Source organism: Giraffa tippelskirchi, chromosome 2 (genome assembly GCF_054371585.1).
Source record: "Giraffa tippelskirchi isolate mGirTip1 chromosome 2, T2T-mGirTip1v1.2.pri, whole genome shotgun sequence".
NCBI lineage: Eukaryota > Metazoa > Chordata > Mammalia > Artiodactyla > Giraffidae > Giraffa > Giraffa tippelskirchi.
Genome location: NC_137276.1, coordinates 130,589,442 through 130,602,103, shown reverse-complemented (window position 1 = coordinate 130,602,103; position 12,662 = coordinate 130,589,442). Strand labels below are relative to the sequence as shown.

Here is a 12,662-nt window from a genome sequence, read left to right as displayed (position 1 = left end):
ACTACTTCTCATCACCTTTGCCATGTGCTGTTGGTTAGAACCAAGGGGAGGGATTACATATGAATTCATGTGACAAGGATCATGGGAGTCAGTTAAGAATCATTGATTCTTCACGTGACTAAAATGTTTTCTTGAACTAGCAAGATTTTAATGACTCAGTGGATAAAAATGACACATAAAACTTTACAAAAATTTTTAAAAATTGATACATGTTATTCAACATGGAGTTATAATCTGTTTTTATCAAATCAACAAAATATTTACTTCAGTTGCATTTTATCTTAAAACATTTAGTATTTTCTTTTTGAAAAAATAAAAGTTAGCTGCTGAATTGATTGTTTTTAATAGTGCTATTTACACTTCTTTAAATACATAGGAAAGCTTGATCATGATGTCTAACAATACTAGTGGAGTTAGTTCTAATTTTATATATGATTCTTATTTAGCTAATCCCAGAAGCTGAACAACAGCCTCTTAGCATACTTCTTAATCATACCCTCTACCTCATAAATAAGTAATATTTTAAGCTACATATTACACTACATCATTATAAATTAAGTAATGAAAAATAGCATTTTGATTTATTATTTATTACTTTTTAATAACTTGTTCTAACATTGATGAATTAACTATGTTAGCTCTATAACATTTAAATCTTGACTGTTCTTGGTAATCTATTTTACAAAATATATTCCATAACCTTTCCCAGTGGTTTTTATACTATTTTTGCAAATGTATAACACATATAAATTAAACTGAAAAATGAGATCAGACTTTTTCTGACTGACAGTAATCTGATTGGAACTAATGGGCTAAAAAAGATGACTAGTTTGCCAAATAAAGTTTTCAGTTCCAACATTTAGTTGAAAGTATGCATAAGTGGGACTTCCCTGGTGGCTCAGATGGTAAAGCATCTTGCTAACAATGCGAGAGACCTGGGTTCAATCCCTGGGTCAGGAAGATCCTCTGGAGAAGGAAATGGCAACCCACTCCAGTATTCTTGCCTGGGAAATCCCATGGACGGAGGAGCATGGTAGGCTACAGTCCATGGGGTCACAAAGAGTCGAACACGACTGAGCGATTTCACTTTCACTTTTTCTCATGCATAAGGGGTGTGATAAAAGTATTTTATAAAACATATTGCTTTGGAAAAAGCATAGAAAATAAGCAATGTTTCAATTTTTTCAGTTCTCTTTGGGTATATCAAGTTAATTGTAGTATCTCAAACTGAAAAAGTAATAAGTTTAATTAGTAATCATTTGCTAAGTTTTGTAAATCCTTTTTGGTATATTTGCAAGAAATTTGAAAAACCGAATGCCTGTGATGGCTGAGCAACAATTACTTTGCAAGTTGTATAGTTTCCAATTCATTTCGTTTGCCAATTTGAAAGATGATCTAATTAAATCATCAGTTAATAGATGAGATATAATCATTATTTATTATTGTTATTTGACACATAGTTCAGAAGGAGCTCAAAGGATTGAATAGTCTTGTTATTGTATAACTTGTTCCATTTTTGCTACTTACAAGAACAATATCTCCTAGCATATTTTTTTTTATGTAAAAATGGAAAAGAGTAATAGAATTAATATAAATTTTGTCTCATTCCAGCAATAAGTAATAAGTAATAATCATTCATAGATTCATGTACTAATTGGAGGAAAAAACCCAGGTATTTCATTAAAAATTGGATTTTCAACAAAACTTTAATTTTATATTTACTGATTATTTATCAAAAATGATTATTTTTATACTGTATTATGTACTGGTCATGGCTATAACTTAAACCAAAAGAAAAAGTTTTAACTTTCCTATACCTGTTAAGAAGACAATTTTAAGTTATATATATATGTTTATTCATGTATATATTTGCAGAAAGGTAGTACAAACAATAAGACTTTCATGCTTAAAAATGTATTACTTGAAGGTTAAATTCTGTGGGAGAATTAAAATGGAAATATGAGATCAAGGAGGAAAAGAGAAGTGTGAAAATTTCCAACTATTTTAAAAGGACCCATTCATGAATGTGTAAAGACATGACTTGTGCTAAGTCGTATGTGGTTAAGTCGCTTCAGTAGTATCCTGCTCTTTGCGACCCTATGGACTGTACCCCACCAGGTTCCTCTGTCCATGGGATTCTCGAGGCAAGAATACTAGAGTGGGTTGCCATTTCTTCCTCCAGAGAATCTTCCGAACCTAGGGATGGAACCCTCACCTCTTATGTCTCCTGCATTGGCAGGTGAGTTCTTTACCACTAGCACTACCTGGGAAGCCTAAAAGCCATGGTGCCATGCTGTGCTTAGTCGCTTAGTCATGTCTCACTCTTTGAGACCCCACAGACTGTAGCTCACCAGGCTTCTCTGTCCACTGGGATTCTCCAGGCAAGAATACTGGAGTGGGTTGCCATGCCCTCCTCCAGGGGATCTTCTCAATCCAGGGATTGAACCGGGTCACCCACATTGCAGGCAGATTCTTTGTCCTCTAAGCCACAGGGGAAGCCCCAGAATACTGGAGTGGGTAGCCTATCCCTTCTTCAGGGGAACTTCCCAACCCAGAAATCGAACCGGGGTCTCCTGCATTGCATGCGGATTCTTTACCAGAAAAGACAAGTAGTGGATATCAAATCATTATAATACTTAGATTCCACTGGGCACTTTAAAAAAAGTGCCTGAACAATTTTATTTTAAAATACTAACATACTGCAAAATGTCCAATGCTACATCTTTTGCAATTATTTAAACTGGTGATGAAAGATTTTAGATGTTAACTTAAAGATGTATGTGGGACTTTATAATTTTTCAAAATTAATTTGAAAGTTTTAAGTTAAAAACTTAAAGACTGCTGCTCTCTACAGCTATAAAATGCTGAGAACCGCTTATGTTCCTAAACCCCATAGGGACTCTCTTACACAGGCACCTTGATGGGAGGCCAATAACATCCATTCAGATTTGTTGACCACCCCTTCTAAAATACCAGACCAATAGCAAAAAAAACATGCCACTTCCAGCCCCTTTTCTCTTCCCGTCAAAGTGGAGCATCTGCTGCCTCCCTGCTCTGCAGTAACTCAGCTTGTTCAATACCAGGCAAGAGCATGGCGTGGACTTGGGTCATGAAGAACCGGTCTCTTGGGCAGGTACCAAAACTTCAGACAAGACAAGTTGAGATAAGGATCCATTTCTGAGAACATGAATTAAAGACAAGGACTATTTCAGAGAACCTGAAAGGGATTTATTATTAAATAATAATAAATTGACGATGCAAAATAGCCGTGATAAGTGCCTGGGGCTTCTGAAATTCCACCTGATTTAGAACAGGATTTTCCCCAGGACCTGGGAAAGCAGAAAGCCTACAGACAATGCTGAGAGATCCCGAACTGACTAAATGAGCTAAAGGAATTCAAACCCAGGATTTCCCTGGTGGTCCAGTGGTTAAAACTCTGTGCTCCACTTTAAAGCAGCTAAAATCCCACATGCCACTCTGAGTGGCAAAAAGAGTAAGTAAAATAAAGGAATACAAGATCCTCTGATTCCAAGGCCTCCTGTATGGGTTGAATTGGTGGCTGAAATGGTAAAGAATCTGAGACCCAGGTTCAGTCACTGGGTCAGGAAGATCCCCTGGAGAAGGGATTCCCACTTCAGTATTCTTGCCTGGAGAATTCCACGGACAGAGGAGCCTGGTGGGCTACAGTCCCTGGGGTCACAAAGAGTTGGACACGACTGAGCTAGACTAACACTATAGATATGTTCGAGCCCTTATCCATGAAACTGTGAATGTGATCTTATATGGAACTAGAGTCTTTGTAGATTTAATGGAGATACAAATTAAAACGAGATCCTCCTGGATTATGGTGGGCCCTGATCTCATGTGAAGGGTTGACTCATTGGAAAAGACCCTGATGCTGGGTAGGATTGGAGGCGGGAGGAGAAGGGGACGACGGAGGATGAGATGGTGGGATGGCATCACTGACTCGATGGACATGGGTTTGGGTAGACTCTGGGAATTGGTGATGGACAGAGAGGCCTGGTGTGCTGCAATTCATGGGGTCGCAAAGAGTTGGACACGACTGAGCGACTGAACTGAACTGAACTGAACTGATCTAATCACCGGCATCCTTAAAAGAAGAGACACAGAGAAAACAGACACACAAAGAGGGAAGACAGAAAAGCGAAGACCGGCAGAAATTGCAGTGATACAGCTCAAAGCCAAGAAACACCAGAGATGCTGGCAGGCACCCGAAACTAGGAAGAGGCAAGGAAGGATTCTTTCCTAGAGCCTTCAGAGGAGTCACAACCCTGACAACTCCTTTATAGGGTCGCTGGCAACATCCTTCTAGCCTCCAGGACTGGGAGAGAATAAATTTCTGTTGTTTCAAGGTACCCAACTTGGGATCACTTGTTAACTGTTCTAGGAAACTAATACACATTCCTATGGAATGGGGATAAGAAATCTCAGGGAATCTGCCACTCACCTATTATTTGGTTTTATGCAAGTTGCTAACCTTTCTATAACTCAATTCAGCCAAACATTTATTCACCCCATACTTAGGGCCTGTCAGTGTGTATTACGCACTTGCACGATTGTCACAATGGTGAAAAAGATCAGAAACACCAGCTCCTGACTCAATGGAGTTTTCAGTCTAGAGAGGGAAAGACTGGAGGTTAAACAAAAACTATAAGTAAAGAGAATAACTTCACGTCCTTTCAGTGTCATGTTTGGTCAGTAATTAATCAGGCCTGCCCAAGAACTCATTCCCTAGAATATACCTTTGTTTGACTTTCCAATTTGCTTTTTGATTAGAGGCCCCAAAACATGAAGTTACACTTTAACTTGCAGATTGCTGTCCAGTACAAAAATAATAATAACAAAGGTAACCATTTTATTGTCTGTAAACATTAACAATCTTTTAAAGCGTCCTTTCCTGGTATGCTACATACACCCCCCTTCCTCAAATGGTCTTGGAAATCAATTTTGCCATCTTACTAGTTCCTTCATTCATAATGAGTTGAATATATTTTTGACACACATTCATTATATCTTTCTGTGAAAATCATGTTTTTAACTTTTTGAGAATTGTACTTTGATGTGGAACTATTATAAAACTCAAATGATATAATATGAAAAAGATTAATATAGTTCCTGGGACATGGTAGGTGTTCAATGAGTGTGAGCTCTTCCTCAGCAACGAGAAAAGCCTGGAAGATTCAGGAGAGGCAACATATTAGGGACTCTCTCCACTGCCAGGCTCCAGTGTACACCAATGCAACTGTGGATGTGCCTCGTTCTTTTTTTTGTTCTCTTTCTACCTGCTCATTTTATTCTTGTCTCTTACTAAGGCAGACACCTTAACTGAAATTTTTTTAAGTTCTTAAGTCTTCTGTGTTGAGAAGCCGAAAACTTTACCCATCTTACCCCTTCCTTCTATTCTGAGCTCTTAAGCTCCTCTTCCCAGCCTCAGGAATTACTCATGGTCCAGCCATCCACCCCCATGGTTTCTTATCCATCTTCTGTAGGGACCCCTTAGACAGCATATTAAAAAGCAGACACATTACTTTGCCAACAAAGGTCCATCTAGTCAAAACTATGGTTTTTCCAGTAGTCATGTATGGATGTGAGAGTTGGACTATAAAGAAAGCTGAGCACCAAAGAATTGATGCTTTTGAACTGTGGTGTTGGAGAAGACTCTTGAGAGTCCCTTGGACTGCAAGGAGATCAAACCAGTCAATCCTAAAGGAAATCAGTCCTGAATATTCACTGGAAGGACTAATGCTGAAGCTGAAGTCCCATACTTTGGCCACCTGATGCAAAGAACTGACTCATTAGAAAAGACCCTGATGCTGGGAAAGATTGAAGGCAGGAGGAGAAGGGGACAACAGAAGAAGAGATGGTTGGATGGCATCACCAACTTGATGGGTGTGAGTTTGAGCAAGCTCCTGGAGTTGGTGATGGACAGGGAAGCCTGGGGTGCTGTAGTCCATGGGATCTCAAAGGGTCGGACACAACTGAGTGACTGAACTGACTGACTGACTGAAGGACCCCTTGATTATTAAAAAAAAAAAAATCTGATCTTATTTAACCTTCTTTTTCTTAATCCTTTGGACATAGTTTATTTTCAACTACAGGGCAAAATTTTATTGCTAAAACCAGAATTGTTGGTAAGTTTTAGACAAGTCTTGGTAATCTTTGCCAAAGTGCAAAAGTAGTAAAATAGAAGCAAGTTTTCCCCAGATTAAAAAACATGCAGGGACAATGCTCTTGTTGCTCTTGGTTTCTAAGGCACTCAAGAAATGTAAGTATTTTCAAAAAAAAAATAAGTAAGTTACCCTTCACCTCACTAGGACAACGTCATCCCTGAGCTTGTAAAGAACATTCAGCAACAATTTCTAAAAAATGGTGCCCTTCTTCAAGAGTTAAAAAGACTAGAAACAGGGATGAATTCCAGCATCCACAGGCCAGTATAAGAAGCACAGTGTATAGTTTCTGCACAGATAGAGGTAGCTGCGGAGAAGAGGGGACAGAAGCAAGTCACTGAGAACCTGTACCTATGGGACTTGTTAACGTTGAGGGCAAGAATAGGGCCAGGTGTACGGGAAGAGCCCAGAGAAGAGACTTTGGGTGAACAAATTACATAGCTAGGAACTGTATAGGGCAGGGATAATCCATTTGTTTATCTAACATCTGCACAGAGGGCAAATTCTGTTTCAGAAATTTAGTAATGATTTTCAAATGCTGTTTAAGGTAAAATTTTCAGTGCCATATCTAATAATATTAGTGAAAGTAGATGTGTAATTGTTTTTTCTCTTCCTCATCATCAGTGTATTATTCTCTCCTTGATATAGTTATTTTAAAATTTTGTTGTTGTTCAATCTGTAGGTTGAGTCCAGCTCTTTGAAACTCCATGGACTGCAGCACATCAGGCTTCCCTGTCCTCCACTCTCTCCTGGAGTTTGTTCAAATTCATGTCCATTGAGCTGGTGATGCCATCCACCCATCTCACCCTCGGTCTTCCCCTTCACCTTCTGCCTTCAATCTTCCCCAGCATCAGTATCTTTTCCAAAGAGTCTTGGCATCAGGTGGCCAAAGCATTGGAACTTCAGCTTCAGCATCAGTCCTTCCAATGAATATTCCACATCAATTTCCTTTAGGATTGACTGGTTTGATCCCCTTGCAGTCCAAGAGACTCTTAAGAATGTTCTCCAGCACCACAATTCAAAAGCATCAATTTTTTGGCACTCAGCCTTCTTTATGGTCCAAATCTGACATCCATGCATGACTACTGGAAAAACCATAGCTTTGACTACACAGACCTTTGTCGGCAAAGTGATGTCTCTGCTTTTTAGTATGCTGGCTAGGATTATCATAACTTTCCTTCCAAGGAGTAAGGGACTTTTAATTTCATGGCTGCAGTCACTGTTCACAGTGATTTTGGAGCCCAAGAAAATAAAATGTCACTGTTTCCACTTTTTACCCTTCTATTTGCCATAAGGAGAAGGCAATGGCACCCCACTCCAGTACTCTTGCCTGGAGAATCCCATGGATGGAGGAGCCTGGTAGGCTGCAGTCCATGGGGTCGCTAAGAGTCAGACACGACTGAGCGACTTCACTTTCACTTTTCACTTTCATGCACTGGAGAAGGAAATGGCAACCCACTCCAGTATTCTTGCCTGGAGAATCCCAGGGACGGCGGAGCCTGGTGGGCTGCCGTCTATGGGGTCGCACAGAGTCGGCCACGACTGAAGCGACTTAGCAGCATTTGCCATAAAGTGATGGGACCAGATGCCATGATCTTAGTTTTTTTTAATGTTGAGTTTTAAGAATAGATTTATTCTATTCACAGGATAGTGGATGAAGATGTGTGCCTGAGTCCCACAAATAAGAAAATTGGACCATGGTAACTGTTGCCACCTTGTGGTAGAGTGGAAGAAATTCACGGTATCTTGACGCTTCAGCACCCAGGTGTTCTTTCATCCTTGCTTTTGACATTTACTCTTCACCAGGCCCTGGCTAAGATAATCAAGGTGTGTAGAATGCAGAATGCAGTCATCCAGACACAATTTATTGTTAAAACATTGTTGTAGGAAATAGCACTTTTTTGGGGTGGGAGTGATGGAAGAACCCAAAAGACTTTCCCAAAAAAGCAAAATCCAAGATAGCCAGCATGTGTAACCAGGCTGACTCTAGTCTATGTGGCTTTCTGTGATGAAAGTAATTTCCTAACCAGGAATTTTTTTGCCCATTCTTACTGGTTCTTTCTCGGTAATAAGAAAGGAGAAGAGAGATTGGGAGTTTGGGATTGACATGTACATCCCGTTGTATTTAAAATAGATCACCAACAATTCTATGTGTACAACACACAGAATTCTGCTCAGTATTCTGTAATAACCTCAAAGGGAAAATAATTTTTAATTTTTAAAAATAAATATAGTATTTTTTCATTATAAAAGAAGAAGAAGAGGGAAGATGCATTGCTGAGTAGCTTCAGAACCTGAGAGCACAGGGAGTGCTCTCTCCATTTCTTTGCCTCTCCAGATACATTCTCCACCAACCTTCATCCTGCCCTGCCCCCAGAAGGCTGACCAGTGCCGACTGCCTCTGTCCTCTGTCTCGCACACTGACGTAGTTCCCATTCAGAGAATACTTGTAGAGTGGAGGCATTGGCAAAAGATCTGCCAAAGGAAGGAGAATTCAATCTGGTATTTATGCCCAGATTCTCTCCAATCCAGGCAGGGATACCACAATGAAAGTTTTCAGTTTTTCTCCCCCTTTTCCTTTCAGAGCCAGAGGTGGTAACCGGGACTGGCTGTTGTTAGCTCCAGAGTGTTACACTTCAGTTCAGTTCAGTCGCTCGTCGTGTCCAACTCTTTGTGACCCTGTGGACTGCAGTACGCCAGGCTTCCCTGTCCATCACCAACTCCCGGAGTTTACTCAAACTCATGTCCATCGAGTCCGTGATGCCATCCAAGTATCTCATCCTCTGTCATCCCCTTCTCTTCCTGCCTTCAATCTTTCCCAGCATCGGGTCTTTTCCCATTGGTTATTTCCTCGGATCAGGTGGCCAAAGTATTAGTCTTGCACTAATCCTTGTGGTTCTCCTACACTCTGCCAACGCCTTTGTAAATAATCCCTTCGATTATCCTGATTTAAATGTGCCATTGGTTTCCTGCGTCCCCGGCTGACATAAAAAATTTAATTAAAAAATTGTTGAGTATATAAATTCTATGCAAACGGGTACTTCCCTGGTGGTCCAGTAGTTTAGACTTTGCCTTCCCTTTCAGGGGGTGCTGTTTCAATCCCTGATTGGGGAGCTAAGATTCCACATGCCTCATGGCCAAAAAACCAAAACATAAAACAGAAGCGATATTGTAACAAATTCAATAAGGACTAAAAATGGTCCACATTTAAGAAATCTTTAAAATAAGTAAATGTTATGTAAATGAATTCAATAACTGAATGAATAAAGGCATGAATGAATGAATGAGCGCTGAGATGAATGTGTGAGAATTGAATGCAGATGTGTAGACTGTATTAATATTTCACGCAGGAATCAGTGAATAATGACTAAGCAAATGAATGATACCTACATGAAAACATGAATGTAAATGTAAATGAAGAATGAGCTCATAAAAACATGAATTGAGACCAGTTTGAATCTATCTGAATGCTTGACTTCACCACCTCCCATGCTTCCATCTGCTAGAACACTGCAAAGAGAAGGAACGATGAACTTCTCCCTAAAAGAGGACTATTACACAGAAACAGAGTTTAGAGAGAGGCACTCAGAGCTTAGGTTAGGGAAAAAAATTTCAAGAAAAGAATAAGTTAACTTTTATTTTTTGTTTGTTTGTTTTTCTTTCTTTTTTTTTTTTTTATGGAACGCTTCACGAATTTGCGTGTCATCCTTGCGCAGGGGCCATGCTAATCTTCTCTGTATCGTTCCAATTTTAGTATATGTGCTGCCGAAGCGAGCACAAGAATAAGTTAACTTTTAAAAGGGCAGAGAGTAAAGGTAAAGATATCCTTAGAGGGGCAGAAAACACAGAGTGGAAGGATTAAGCTCCTTTGTCCTAGAAGAAAATTAACAGTTCAGAGACTCAGAAACAAGAAGCCATGGGATGTGAAGCAAACCAGTAACTATTTTCTTCTTCTTCTTCTTCTTTTTTTATTTAAAGAGCATCTACATTTTTAATAAAACCGACTAGAATGACTTTGAAGTTGAATGACATTGCATAATTAACTCATTACAGAATGAAACTTTTAGGGAACAAAATGTAGAATGGATATAAACAACAATTTAAAGGTGGTCACATGTGACTTGGGATCAAAGTCTAGCATTGGAATACTGTTTCAAGGATGACTGAGCCATATTAGTGAATCACCAAACGAATAAAATGCATGAAAATTCTAGGTAGCTCATTCCTCTGCCTTCAGATAAAATCTCCGCAAATTGACCTAGGTGATGTCAATATTGTCCATTTTAAGCACTCCTAGGGAATGAGCCTCAAACAAATTTTCTTGAAGTACAAAAATTTAAAGGTAACATACTACCCATAGACTACATATTTAAAACATGTAGTTTAAACACATTAAACATACTAAAGCAGAATCTAGTTGTTTACAAGAACTAATCTCAAACATGTTTAAACATATTAAATATACTAAAACAGAATCTAGTTGTTAGAAGAACTAACCTCAAAATATACATACGGAAATTTACACATATTTAGAAGTTCTTCAAAATCTATGTATAATCTAGTTGTTGTTTAGTGGGTAAGTCGTGTTTGAGTCTTGAGACCCCTCTTTTGAGACCCCATGGACTATAATCCGCCAGCTTCCTCTGTCCATGGGATTTTCCAGGCAGGAATACTGGAACGGCTTGCCATTTCCTTCTCCAGGGCATCTTTGCAACCTAGGGATTGAACCCGTGTCTCCTGCATTGGCACGTGGATTCGTTACCACTGAACCACCAGGGAAGCTCATCTGTAAACTAGAAAGTGAGGAAAAGTCGTCTTTGCCGCTGGAGTTTACCGCTACAGGCTGGCTGTGCCCCAGGGTTCTCAGCCCTATATCCATCCCTACCTCCCACTCGAGCTGCAGTGCTGGTCTGGGGAAGAAGCTGCTGTCTGGGTTTCTTTCCTTTGGGCTGTTGATGGCAGAGGTACATTATGCTCGATCTCAGCCAGGAAAGAATACAATGTCCGCCAAGTTTCTGATGAGTGAATAGACGAGTGCCTGCTTGAGAACACAGGCGCTAATCCTCACAGGCCCTCACCAGGCTGAGCTTCAAAGCACCTTTTGGTTTAGGATTCCACATGGTCGTCATCACTCTCATCGCTGTTGTCATTCTCCTCCTCGTCCCTCTTCAACATTTTCAGATATTTACTAGCTAAAATCGGAGAAGGCAATGGCACCCCACTCCAGTACTTTTGCCTGGAGAATCCCATGGACAGAGGAGCCTGGTGGGCTGCAGTCCCTGGGGTCGCTAAGAGTCGGACATGACTGAGCGGCTTCGCTTTCACTTTTCACTTTCATGCATTGGAGAAGGAAATGGCAACCCACTCCAGTGTTCTTGCCTGGAGAATCCCAGGGATGGTGGAGCCTGGTGGGCTGCCGTCTATGGGGTCACACAGAGTCGGACACAACTGAAGCGACTTAGCAGCAGCAGCAACTAGCTAAAATCTTCTTTGATAATGTATCTGCAAGAGGCTAAAAAGTTTCCCATTCCTCCGAGGTATTTGATAAATCACTGTGAGTGCTTTCTTTTCTTTTCCACTCCGGTTGCTACAGAAATAGGTGGTGAGATAGTGAACAGTGTTGCGTGACCTTGGCCGTGAGCACCAGGGCTTCCTGGACACCTCACGGGGAGCTCTTTATGAAGACTCAGATGTGGGACAAGGGCAAGGACAGCAGCCGCTGCTCCCCGCTCTTGTCCTTGCTCAGGACCACGTCTGCCTTCTCTGCTCCCCGCCCCCGCAGCAGCAGCCACGTGGGAGTTATAGTGTCTGGCCAGCAACCACTGCCATGAGGATCAGATAAGGTACAGATGTGAGAGAAATGGAAGCATCTAAACGCTGCATCTGGGTGCATGTGGCCCTTATATATGTACATGGGCCATGTAAGGTCACAGTACAAGGTCACTGATTTAACTGACTTGTTCTGAAAATGAGACCCTTAGTTGAGATCCAGTGCTGCTGTTTTCAGGCTAAAACATGCAGAGGATAGAATTAAAAGCAATTTCAGTCACAAAGCACCAAATGATCATTTGAGCCCTTGTTTTCTAATTTCCTCTTGCTTGAGTTCAAATTCCTATCTAATAATTAAGAAGAGATTAAAGAACACATCCATACTTACAAATATAGACTAGGGAGTACACAATTCTCATGCTAGAAACTTGTGGTAAAGTCTAGAAAATATAAAGAGTATCATTCAGGAAAAGGGCCATGACTGTTGCTCTAGAAATCCAATTTTTCTAGGAATGTTCTTAAGAAGATAATCACACAGATATAAGAAGATATAAGGGCAAAAAGTTCACTGAAGTATTTATCACACAAGTTAAAAGAGACCAATAATGTAAATACCCATTATTGGGAGACTATAAAGCAATAACTCATAACTAATAATAACAACACTTGTCAAGCATTGATCTAAGTATATATTAACTCATTTAA

General features: G+C 40.2%; 1 non-coding gene and 1 pseudogene across 1 annotated transcript; both read right to left on the bottom strand.

The window, feature by feature from the left end:
* Positions 1-9,859: 9,859 nt before the first annotated feature.
* LOC145539957 (U6 spliceosomal RNA) lies at positions 9,860-9,966 on the bottom strand. Its single transcript, XR_014078094.1, has one exon. It is a non-coding gene; the product is annotated as a U6 spliceosomal RNA (small nuclear RNA).
* Positions 9,967-11,294: 1,328 nt separating this feature from the next.
* On the bottom strand, positions 11,295-12,081 carry LOC145539591 (chromatin accessibility complex protein 1 pseudogene; annotated as a pseudogene).
* Positions 12,082-12,662: the final 581 nt, after the last annotated feature.